Source organism: Spodoptera frugiperda, chromosome 13, assembly GCF_023101765.2.
Source record: "Spodoptera frugiperda isolate SF20-4 chromosome 13, AGI-APGP_CSIRO_Sfru_2.0, whole genome shotgun sequence".
Taxonomy (NCBI): Eukaryota; Metazoa; Arthropoda; class Insecta; order Lepidoptera; family Noctuidae; genus Spodoptera; species Spodoptera frugiperda.
Window position 1 is genome coordinate 5,890,684 of NC_064224.1, and position 13,201 is coordinate 5,903,884.

General features: G+C 37.5%; 2 long non-coding RNA genes across 2 annotated transcripts; one reads left to right on the forward strand and one right to left on the reverse strand.

Annotated features, from left to right (window-relative positions):
• Positions 1-118: 118 nt before the first annotated feature.
• On the reverse strand, positions 119-11,062 carry LOC126911315 (uncharacterized). The gene is made up of 2 exons (XR_007705835.1): positions 10,556-11,062; positions 119-406 (listed from the first exon to the last, which is right to left on the reverse strand). It is a non-coding gene; the product is annotated as an uncharacterized LOC126911315 (long non-coding RNA).
• Positions 2,460-12,774, forward strand: LOC126911316 (uncharacterized). The gene is made up of 2 exons (XR_007705836.1): positions 2,460-3,068; positions 12,522-12,774. It is a non-coding gene; the product is annotated as an uncharacterized LOC126911316 (long non-coding RNA).
• Positions 12,775-13,201: the final 427 nt, after the last annotated feature.

Genomic DNA, 13,201 nt, shown 5'->3' on the forward strand with positions numbered 1-13,201 from the left:
AACTGGCTCCTAGCTTTCTGGGGATAAAAGACTAGGGAGTGTGGAATTTTTACCTCACTAAAACAGCACCTGTTAGAGGCACACTAGTAATTACTTACTAAAAATAAAAATAAAAGTATTTGAGTTAGTAAAATTTATTTATAACAATTAGGTGATATTTACAATTTTGAATGTGAACGTATTTGAACGTATTTATAGACAGAAACAGGTTAATAAAAAAAATATGATTCCGAAACTATTGAAATTGCCTAAACACAAATTTTGTGTCTATGAAAGGGCTCCACTACCAGCAAAGTTGTAGTCATCATCAGTAACAGTCCATTCTACCGCCTCGGCAGCTGTTGTACCCGCTGTACCCGTGGGCCCTGCAGCACTCGTCCTTCTCAGCGTCGATGCGGGAGCAGACCTGGTCGCAGGGGCCCACACGGACGGCGCCGACGGAGGCCAACATCGCGAAGGCAATGAGGAGCAGCACAAAGGTAGTCTTGAGGAGAGCCATTGTAGTACTTTATGTCGAGACGAAGATGTGTCAACTGTGAAGCTTCACCAGTGTCGCTCCGTATATATACTCTGAGGCTGATCGTAGGTGTGTCACTAACGAGTTGTTTGTTTCATTTTTGTTATAAACTTACCTGAACAGGACAATCTTAGAAATAATTGCTTTCCTTAAAAGATTTCGTTTGTGGTTTGTGGTTTCAATGAGCGATGCGTAAAAAACATTGCAAGGAATCATGATTTTTTTTTCGGATAAAATTTGTAAACAATGCACTTAAAGTTTTAGATAGTTCGATGAACAAAAACTCCTCTTTTTTGTGGTGGGAATTCATCAATCAGTCATCCCTGGCTTGAATGACTTTCATGGAAAAGTGCTATAAAAGAGAAAATTAATACACTCCTCAAAAATGAAACCGGCTCCAAGTTTTTGTTGTCAGTAGGTATATGTACCTACTTGCTAATAGAACATAATATTACTGAAACAAAGTAGCAAAATTCAAGTTTCAAAATTAATTTTATTTCACTTCATTATCGGACTTGCATTATTATAATAAGTCTTGACATGTAAATAAAAATATGTGTTAGTAACATTGCAAGATTGCAAAGGTTAGTGCAGTGACTGGGCTAATTGTACCTAGCTGCGTAACATTTCGCGGCACGGCGGGATCGATTCCCGCACGGAACAAATTTATGTGATCTGGAAGGTACTGGGTGTTTGTGCGAAGCGGGTTGCGCATATCATTCTGAACCCGTAGTACGAGTTTGCTTTACGTTGAATGAAAACTTGGCCGGCGCGAATGAACCAACCAATCAGAGCGCCGAACGCACGAGCTGCGACAATTTGAACATCAGCCAGTTGCTCAGCACTGCATTAGTCATGACTGCCTCGTTGGTCGAGTGGTCGCAAGTGCGACTGCCGAACAAGGGGTCTCGGGTTCGATTCCCGGGTCGGGCAAAGTATTACTGTGTATTTTCGGATTTTCGAAAATTTCTCGGTAGTAGCACGGAGTCTGGAATTATGTCCAGGATATGGCAATAGGCTCACCCCTATTACATGGGACTTAAAACACAAATGGTGAAAAGTGGGTGTACATTGTATAGCGGCATTATGTGCCGTAATGTGCACCTCTGCCTACCCCTTCGGGGATAAAAGGCGTGGCGTTGTGTGTGTGTGTGTGTGCATTAGCCATGACGTCTATGATAAATCTGCATTATTGCATGAGCATAGCCGCGTGCAATACTAGTTTATCTAATAAAGTTAGTTTACATGACCAGTCTTCCTCAACATCTAAGAAACTCTTTGTTGTGGTTACTGGTTTCTCCCAGATCTAGTTGGATGAATCAAGATCACCTCTTTCCTCCTCGAAACCACAAGAAACGAGAATGAAGAAGATAAATGCCTCCTCCCACCCAGTGTAAGATGAAGGAAACTCTTACTGAATAAAAAACACCCCGTTCCAACTCCTCGGGCCTTCGTAGGTATTTCATTGCAGTAATCCACCGCCCTCATCGGGTGTCAAACAGGTCCAAAGATTCCAGTTTCTTTGATGTGGAAGCAAATACATCATTTCTACGTATAAAATGTACCTGAAAGTTACGTCACGCGATATTACAAATCGATATATATCTTTGAAAGTATTGGTTTCCGTAAGAAAATAAATACGTGTCTAATATTTTAAAGTAATCTACAACTTTTTGGGAAGAAAGACTGAGGAGTATGGGAATTAAACCATCCTCATTGTCACCGACACCATTAACACAAGCACCCATAAGGATCACTGTACCAAGAAAAAGTACATTGGATGATTAGGGCACCCTGAAAAAAAAAGGATCACTGTACTGGGTCTTAGATCCATAAGGGGTCAAATCTATAAGGGTCACCGTACTACACCGTAATAGGAAACCTAAACTATGTACATAAAAATATATTCTTTAAAATACTATAAACAATTAGATATCGTTTATTTAGATTAATTAATACAAGTAGGGTTATCAATTTTTCTAATATATGGAGATAAGACGCAGAAGTAATCGCTCTACTTGTTATTTGTTTAAGGAAAATAATAATCACATTAACACTTTTCCAAGAACCACCAAAAACATTATTGACCTTTGCTTTTGTCTCTGGGGGAAGCACTCGAATATGGCAATAAAATAAACCGCAATGAATAAAACAATTTACATAATGATTATGTTAATTATATACGCACGTAAGCTTTTTGACCAGACATTCTGATTCATGACGATCGATGTAAATATTGCGCAGCGAAATGAGACAAAACGTAAACACCAGTGTTTGAGGAAAAGCATCTTTTTTATTTACACATAATTATCCTGTTCAGGTAGGTGCGTAATAAATAAGAAATAACCCGCTTATGACACATACACAGTATAAATAAGGTGTGAGGCTGTGGAAGCTCCACAGTTGACACATCTTCGTCTCGCTGCAATCGTCTCTCGACATCAAGTACTCCAGTACAATGGCTGCCCTCAAGACCACCCTCGTGCTGCTCCTCATTGCCTTCGCGATGTTGGCCTCCGTCGGCGCCGTCCGTGTGGGCCCCTGCGACCAGGTCTGCTCCCGCATCGACGCTGAGAAGGACGAGTGCTGCAGGGCTCACGGGTACAGCGGGTACAACAGCTGCCGAGGCGGTAGAATGGACTGTTACTGATTATGACCCCAACAACTGAACAACTCGACAAATCAGCGATATACAAACCTTCTACTAACATCAAATAACATTTTCGGTACATACTTTATCCACAATCTACGACATAACTCCTACATAGGTTCCGTCTCCAAACGTATATGAGTTAATCAATGTTCTTCAATCCTGTTCAAGTTATAACCAAAATTGTAAATATTAAACATAATAAATGCTATATTTTCGCCTAAGTACAATTTTTAATTTTATTACCCTTTGTAAAAAACCGCAAATGAAAGGAAATATAGTCAAATGAGATGAGATGAAGGGAAATATTTAATTGGTGATACCTACTTTGGGTAAGTCTCCCTAAGGATATGCCGTTACAGGTGTTACATAATGGGGGCTCCGGAGTTAATCTATCCAGAGGGCCTTCATGGATGGTGTTAACCGGGGTGGTTGTGGTTTTAGTGAGGTAATAATCCCACATCCCTAGTCTTTCTCACCTATAAAAATCAGGCGCTTTTTGAAGGCGTATCTTTAAAAAAAGGTAGGTATTATTATATCATATCCTGATGTAAACAAACTAGGTTTGCTCTCATTACATGAAACACCTAAATTAGGGCGCTTTCCACCAGAGATGTGCTATGCTGCGTTGCTGTAAATGTGTTTGGCTTCCACTTCCACCAATCATATTCATTGGTACACAGTATAGCATAGCACTGGAAACGTGCTTTGCTAAGCTATGTTTTATATGGACAGATGCGTCCCATAACGTGCACTTATGCCTACCCCTTCGGGGATTAAAGGCGTAAAATAATATAACTTAATGGACACAAAATTTTAAACAGCTTACTGTCAGTCGTTCTACGTCAGCCAGATTTGGTAGGAGTAGAACTCGTATTGAAAGCTCACCTCGTTTACTCGAGTACACGTGAAAAGAGCATAATACGCTACTTTTCGTGTGCAAATAATAACGCATTATGCATGCTGAAACTACCCTAGTGCGACTGGCACGATCGGTGAAAAAAGGGTAGGTACTTAACGGATTTCTATGACCTCTTCAGGAAATACGGGTTCGCCTTACTAATGCGTTTGTGCGCATGTAGCAATTCAATTGTATCTGTGGTGTTAAATCGATTTTATATATTGCAAGAGATAGAAATGAGAATTTTAATTTAATATTAAAAAATAAACTAAAAACGTCACGCCTTTTATACCAGACACAATTCCCCCCCAGAGGTGCTCGATAAACTGAAAAAACACCCAGTAATACTTTGCTCGACACGGGAATCGAACCCGAGACCCCTTGCCCGGCAGTCGCAATTGCGACCACTCGACCAACGAGGCAGTCAGCGACGACAGTCGAGCAACGAGGGGGTGAGCCTATTGCCATATACCAGACACAATTCCAGACTCCGTGCTACTACTGAGAAATTTTCGATAAACTGAAAAAACACCCAGTAATACTTTGCTCGACACGGGAATCGAACCCGAGACCCCTTGCCCGGCAGTCGCAATTGCGACCACTCGACCAACGAGGCAGTCAGCGACGACAGTCGAGCAACGAGGAAGGCAGTATAATTTAATTTAATATTAATCTGGTTTTAATTTAATTTAAATTAGATCGTTAATTTAAAAAATCAGTTTTCTACTATTAAACTCCAGGAAACTCTAAACTTAATGGTGATTTAATTCGACCCACTTCAAAGAATTACTAAGTATGGAGTTGTAATAGGGTACATTCGATACTAATTTTCTTGTAGATTATTTTAATACGTTAGACACGTATTTTTTATTTTCTTACGGAAACAAATGCTTTCGAAGATATATATCGATTTGAAATATCGCGTAGCTGAGAAAGAGATGTGAGATATGAAATCCATTTAGTGCCTTAATGGCCGAATGTAATAATCGATTTTAGCCCAAAATCTATGAATTAAGCTTGAGTTTTCATTTTAAATCCAGTGTCGCTCTCACAGTAAATACGAATCTAACGACACCTCTCAACTCAAAATCTGTCAAGCCGTTTAGGCTAGAGAGTGAGAAATATTCGAATTTGGCGCCAAAAATCCGCCATTTTGTTTTTTTTACTATTTTGATATATCCAGTGTCACTCTCACAGTAAATACGAATCTAACGACACCTCTCAAGTCAAAATCCATCAAGCCGTTTAGGCTGCAGAGCGTGCCAAACAATTATACATACATACATACATACATACATACATACATACATACATACATACATACATACATACATACATACACTCGAAAAACATAACCCTCCTTCTGGCGCAGTCGGGTAAAAATAGATTCATTCAGTGATATTGCATTAAGGTCTATTACTTAGTGGGTGCTGGGTCTCTATCTATGCAGTAAACTGGTGATAGGAGAGCTGATCACAAATCCCTGACGATAAACACTTTAAACAACTATATGTGTTCCATCCACCCAAAAAAAGTAAAACAAAGGTGGTCTCTTGACCGTTTATAGTTTTTTTTTTTATTTTTGGCCATGGTCGTCCCCTGCATGGCAAAGGCCTCCTTACCCTCCTTCCACTCCTCTCTGTCCGTTTACAGAAAATTTACTTATTACGATGAACGAGAATATAAAATGTTTCCTTATATGTACATATTTATTGCACATAGGACATACCATAAAGTTGTTATGGTCTTGACTAAGGCAATTAGACTACGGGGAAACCACGACAAAGAGTTTCTTAGACATTGAGGAAGTCTGGTCAGGTAAACTAACTCTATTAGCTAAACTAGCAATGCACGCAGCTTCACTCGAGATTTATAATAGATAATCCGATCTAAGCGAATCATAGATATATATATATATATATATATATAATAGTTTTGTGAAGCCGACATTTTTATTTTTTTAAAACATTGCACTACGTCGTGGGTGCATTTACAAACATACAAGTTCACAAGCACATGGCACCCAGACCCGAAACAACAATTTGTAGATCACACAAAGAGTTACATTGCACGGCAGCCAGTTGCCACCGCGCCAATCGTGCAACCAATTAATATTACTTTACCTCAGTACATGACTACATAAATGTAGGTACCTACTTTAAATTTTGCCTTACCTACTAGCTATTATTGCGACCCGTATCATAAATTTCATAAGCTATTTGTTCGTTAACAGCCGATAATTAAGAGAAGGAAATTAGAAACAGATACAAAGATGGAAGTTAGGTTTTCCCTCATCTGATAACCGACGCCATAATGTTTTGTTGTTAATAGATAAGTAGGTACTTATTTCGTGGCACACGTGCCAATGATACCACATAACTAGTAAAATCATTTGAGGGTTTTTTTTAACGATAGATGTAATAAAAGTAAACATTAACTAGTTAAGTGATACACATATTATGATTAGACTCCGTATTAATACCGACCGACGTTGGTGGAACTTCACAGTTGACACATCTTCGTCTCGCTGCAACCGTCTCTCGACATCAAGTACTCCAGTACAATGGCTGCCCTCAAGACCACCCTCGTGCTGCTCCTCATTGCCTTCGCGATGTTGGCCTCCGTCGGCGCCGTCCGTGTGGGCCCCTGCGACCAGGTCTGCTCCCGCATCGACGCTGAGAAGGACGAGTGCTGCAGGGCTCACGGGTACAGCGGGTACGACAGCTGCCGAGGCGGTAGAATGGACTGTTACTGATAATGCTACCAACAACTCTGCGTAAAAGAATTTTCTATTCGTAACAGGGATAACTCGGCTGTCAGTTTAAACTTTGATATTTTTTTTTACAAGCCAAGTCTTGTTTGTATTTCATAGTTCTTTCATAATCCGACATATTGTTCTTTACATTTCTGTCGGTCTGTATATTTACCTCTATATAATTTACTATTGTTCTTCACCAACATTCACTAAAACTTAATAATTCATTAAATCAATCCTATGTACAATAGGCTCACCGCCTATTACATGGGACTTATAACACACATGGTGAAAAGTGGATGTACGTGGCTGTACATTGTATAGCGGCATTACGTGTCGTAATGAGCACCTCTGCCTTCTCCTTCGGGGATAAAAGGCGTGACGTTGACGTTGATCAATCCTATGTAATGAATAAATTATTTTTTTCAAAATATTATGTTTCATTATATGATTTAACCTCAGATATATGTAGAATAAGAAATAAATAGGTTAATTATGTACAAATGAAAATGCAACTTCAGGATGAGGACTCTCAGTTTAAATTCCCGAGTCAGCAAAGTATTATTTATTTTCAATTGGTGAAATTCTCACAGGTTTATCGTGTGGTTAGGTCTAAATGGGTAAAAGTTTTTTATATTAAGTGTGGGTGAGCCATGCTTCGGCACAAATGGGTCTGCTCCACCGGAGTGATACCACGGTCTCACAGAAAACTGACGTGATAGATTGCACAACTCCTATTCATAATATAACTATAAATACATGTAGCAATAAATTTATGTAAGGTAGAATAATTTAATATGTGCACAATTTGCATCTTTACTTTTTCCTTCGAACTTATATGTATCTATTAAGTATGGAAATTATGTTGTGTATGTAAGCAATATTAGATGCCGCTGGGCTGGTCTGATGAACTGGTTCCGTATCTACGTCATAATTTTGTTGACGTACTCTCTGGTTCCGACTCTATGTGTAATCTTGTTTCTGATACAAAAATTGATTTACTAATTTATGTAACTTGTTTTTTAGTAGGTACCTACTATGAATCATTTTATGTTTTGTAAACATCATCCAAAGATGCGGGTTTGGTACCCGTATGTATTCGTATTCATTATACGTACTTAAATACTGCTTATAAAATAAAAATAAATATATTTTTTAGAGAAATAGAGAACCGACCAGTAGCGGGAGCATGGCTCAAACTACCAGAGACAGATAGTTTCAAATTCGCACGCTCATTTTAAAAGAGCGAATGCCTTAACCTCTGTACCATAGTGACAATCAATGAAGTACCTATTCACCTATTTAATTCGCCATTATAAATTAAAACAATAAAAAAATCATACGTTGAAGTCAATTCCTTGATTAATGTTTCAACAAATAAATTATATTGACTGATAAATTATTCATTAATTCAAGAGCTTAGTTGCCAATAGCAACAAATATTAATTTATGTAAATCAAATTACCTACCTACCTAGTATTATAGTACCGGTAAACTATGGCAACTTTACCGGACCCTTGGCAACTTTACCATACTATAGGTATTCAGTATAAACTCATTTATCTAAAAATCTACCCACTAGAATTCTGTTTTGTAATAGTAGTATTTTTTAGACATTAAAAGGAAATATTTACTATATTTTGCGTAGACGCAAGACTGCTATTATGCCAGTAATGGCCGTCACAATGTATGCGTGAAAATGTGCTAAAAGTTAGTAGTTCCTAAATTGTGCTCACAGAGCCTTAATTATATGTCACAGGTGAGTGAAATTTTGATCTTGAATGTATAATATAGTTGGGATTACTGTTGTAATGTCAGCAATTGCTTTTTCTTCAATTTATTGATAAATAATCGCTTCGGTAATGTTGACACAGGTTAGGTAAAGTTGCCACGGCCTGCTTTGTGGCAACTTTACCTGCAGTTAGGGTTGGCAATAAATGTTTTTTTCTTGTTTGTGTGTATGTAACCATTTTCGAATACCTAAATTTCCCAGCATAATAGTGAATATCCTGGATGATAAGTTATAATGTATTTAATAATACCTTTTGTTTTAGAGCCAAAATGGCTCACATGAAACAAAACCGCAGATAACTCGGAGTTAGACAATATAAAAAGTATACGAAAGTAATGTTAAAATTAGCTATGGAGATAGTGAAGTCAAAAAATTAAAAAGTCAAAAGATTAAACATTATTTTGTAGCCTTTTTTTACAATTTTAAACATAAATACTTAAAATTTTAGAACTTAATTTAGTTTAAAAGGGAACAATATTTATGTCAGATATTTATGCTTTTTTTTACTTTATGTTTAAGGTTTATAATATTTTTTTTAAATATACATGTCATAAAATAATTTCTCATTTTTTGACAACCCCGAGCGTAAAAAATTATTTGTATGTAAATTACGATGAAACCCGTGGCAACTTTCCCGACTGTCTGTGTAGCCGTCTTTATAGATTTCCTCATATTGTTTGCATTATAATACGAAGAGGTCCTAGATGAAGCCCTCTGTACCTCAACAACTCTTTAATATGCAATACACGATGAATACGGCGCGTAGGTAAAGTTGCCAAAAATTTGGTATCTTTACCCATGTTGTTTTTTCTTTACTACGGCTAAAGTAAGCGTTTGTATATAATGACGATTACGGTAAAGTGAGCCAGATAGACTACAATTCTAAATATATAGTTTTGGTTTCTATGCGTCTTATGGTTAAAAATATATTTCGATTTTTGTTCCAAAATATGGTAAAGTTGCCATGTTTTACGGTACTACGAAAATTAATGACGTAGACAAACATACGAGTTTATTATGTCCATATCTAAAGCATCAATGTAGCGATTGGTTTACAAAACTAGTACTTATAGTTGTAAAACTGGTTTTATTCAGTTGTTGGGACAAATTATGAATAATTTAAATTTTCTAAACAAACCTTGTATTATTGTTGAGAATTTTTAATACATAAAACACCAATAATACATACTTTTTTTTTGAGGGAGGAAAGTCATGCAATGCCTTCTCCCCTGGGTGAGGCAAAAGGGTAATGTCAGACTCTTAATGTCTAAAAACCACCCCGTTCCTATCTTCGATGTGTGTTCGATAGTCATGCTTGCTGCAGTATAGATAGGTCATGCTCAAAGACTGTTATTAAATAATATTTTCAATAAAAAAAACCTTACTTTATAATTAAAACAAATGAAAGCGTTATTATGAAGCTTCTTCTTACTAAAGTGCTCAATACTGTTTTACATCCAGTTTCCTTATTTGAGTGCTATAACAAGGCTTAGCAGCCTATTACGTTTAGCCCAGAATTACCACAGGGCACAGGGATACAAAGAACACAGAGTAGAAAAAAATTAAACAAAATATTTAGAATAACTAATTACATTTATTAATTTTGATTATTTACAATTTTGGCGTGAACGTGTATGAAGAACGATGGTAATATGTTTGGAGCCACTCTAGATTCATTCACACTCTTGGAGTCACTGTATATAGTATACGGAGTAGACGTATTAATCAAATATTGAAGTTTTACAAACAATTAAGTAATCACCGGTAGGCTTGCACCTATGCTACCTTTAAATTATGAGTGCGAAAGGCTCCTTTACTAGCAGTTGTTGATGGTGTCATCATCAGTAACAGTCCATTCTACCGCCTCGGCAGCTGTTGTACCCGCTGTACCCGTGAGCCCTGCAGCACTCGTCCTTCTCAGCGTCGATGCGGGAGCAGACCTGGTCGCAGGGGCCCACACGGACGGCGCCGACGGAGGCCAACATCGCGAAGGCAATGAGGAGCAGCACAAAGGTAGTCTTGAGGAGAGCCATTGTAGTACTTGATGTCGAGACGAAGATGTGTCAACTGTGAAGCTTCACCAGTGTCGCTCCGTATATATACTCTAGTAACGTATGTAGGTATTCAAGTATGTCATAAACTGGTTATTGTTTCTTTGTTAGGTATCTACCTGAACAGGATAATTTGAGGCAAAATAAAAATCAAGCTTTTCCTCAAACATAATTTGTATTTACATCTTGTGTCATTTCTCTTATTAACATGCGATCGTAAATTGGCATATTATTGCGTAAATTGTTTTTTTTTTGTTGAATTTTGTCATGTTTTCATTATTATGTGTTTCCCCCAGATACAACGACGTAGGTAATTAGTTAATGATTTCGGTTGAACAAAAAATTAAACGTATTTCATACGAATCGTTAAGTTTATAGCCTGGTATTGCTTGGTCGTTCAATTTAATCTATTAACTTTTCTATCACCATTTGTGTTTAAGAAATTCGAAATACTCTGCCCTTTTTGGAAGAGGGGAAAATCCAATTCAATGACTTTTCTCGCCAGGCGAGAGGGGGTGTTAGACTCTTACTGACTAAAAACCACCACGTTCCTACTCCTGCTTTTCGAGCTGGAGCCCTGGTAAGCCCGCTAGGTGGTCCGCAGCTCCGGAAATACCCTACCCTAATATCTCAATTTCTATGTTTGGCAGGCAGGTTTGAGGTTGCACTTAGTTAATGTTGCTGCCTGGTCTGCATCAGATCAGTCCCGTGGGCCGCAATTGGCACTCCTGGGGAGCATGTCAACTTTTAGTTAGGTAAATTATTACATAAAACTTTATATAGAGCGTATACATAGTAGAACAAAGGCGCAATTAATTAATCAGATCAACATCGCGGCTTCAAGGTATGAGGTGATGATCTTGACTCATGTAGGTTGAAGTATGTCTCGGGGAAACCACAACAAACAGGTGCTTAGACATTGAGGAAGTCTGGATAGGTAAATTAATTTTACTAGCTAAACTAGAACTTCACTCGGCATCACTCATTCTGTGCGAATCCGAATGTTATGTAAAAAGTGTAAGCTTAATATAAAGCTTACTAGGTTTTAATATTATGTATATTTACGTAATTAAAATTTTCTGTTGCTATGATTCGCATCATAAGCTCTGCGCCATAACATAAGACAATTCTGTTAGCAAACGTCTTGTGGATTTTTGGACAATTACAAAAAAGTGTATAGATTTCCTCTTTCCCATGTTTAATGAGAGTTTGGTATAGTTTAGAGAATGATATAAATTGTCAACTCTCTTTGTTTAAATCTTCAGATCTGTATGTTAATGTTAAAAAAGTTTTCAATATACTAGTAGGTATGTCTCGGTTGGCTATATTGTTTTGGCTCTAGCTGCGACCAATTTGTGATTTTTCTATACTAAACATAGGATAAAATAGAAGTGTAGAAGAAAAAAGTTTATCCAGTCGCGTCCCTGAAATGGTGACAAATATTAGCTAACTTAATATATTCCACATTGTTTACAATTTGGCTAAAAACCAAAACAAACATATCATGTTATGTTATTGTCAACTATTTAGTGCGGCACGTGTGGCCATGACAAAACATAAACATAAACAAAATCAGTTAAGGAAAATGTGATAAAAAATTATCCTGTTCTGATAGGTATAATAAATTAGTAAACAACTATGTAGTGACACACCTACTATATCAGACTCAGAGTATATATACGGAGCGACACTATTGAAGCTTCACAGTTGACACATCTTCGTCTCGCTGCAATCGTCTCTCGACACCAAGTACTCCAGTACAATGGCTGCCCTCAAGACCACCCTCGTGCTGCTCCTCATTGCCTTCGCGATGTTGGCCTCCGTCGGCGCCGTCCGTGTGGGCCCCTGCGACCAGGTCTGCTCCCGCATCGACGCTGAGAAGGACGAGTGCTGCAGGGCTCACGGGTACAGCGGGTACAACAGCTGCCGAGGCGGTAGAATGGACTGTTACTGATGATGACAACTTTGCCCTACCGTATTCATGACTTGAACAACTCTGCTGCCTTCTAAAACTTCGGTATTTTTATGATATCGATATGTTTGTCGATATAGAATCTACGTAAATAATGTAATTATAATTATTAAATATACATATTTAGTTTAAATAATTTGTTTGACTCTATATCCTATATTATTTTATTCTTACCCTGGCCCTATACAAGGGGTGTAAGATAAGTTTGAGAAGTTCCAAAAAAGGAAATCTAATGCCAAAAAAATTGATAGTGGCGCTGCCGTTTGTAAGAATTTTAATTTTTGGCATTTTTTTAAACAGAAAAAAATTTTTTTGGCTATACGTAAACAATTGCGTAGATCAATAAAAACAAATTATTAATATTTCCTTGAAACATGATTATTGTAAAGCAATTAGGTAGCCCCAAATACAGATCACTTCCAACCAGTCGTTCAACAGTAGGTAATAGTAGTATTGTGGCTGATATGATGACGATGATGACGATGATGATGATGAACTACAAACTACCAGCACATACCTACAGTTTGTTAGTTTGAAAATTATGTTTACATCTACCTTTGGTG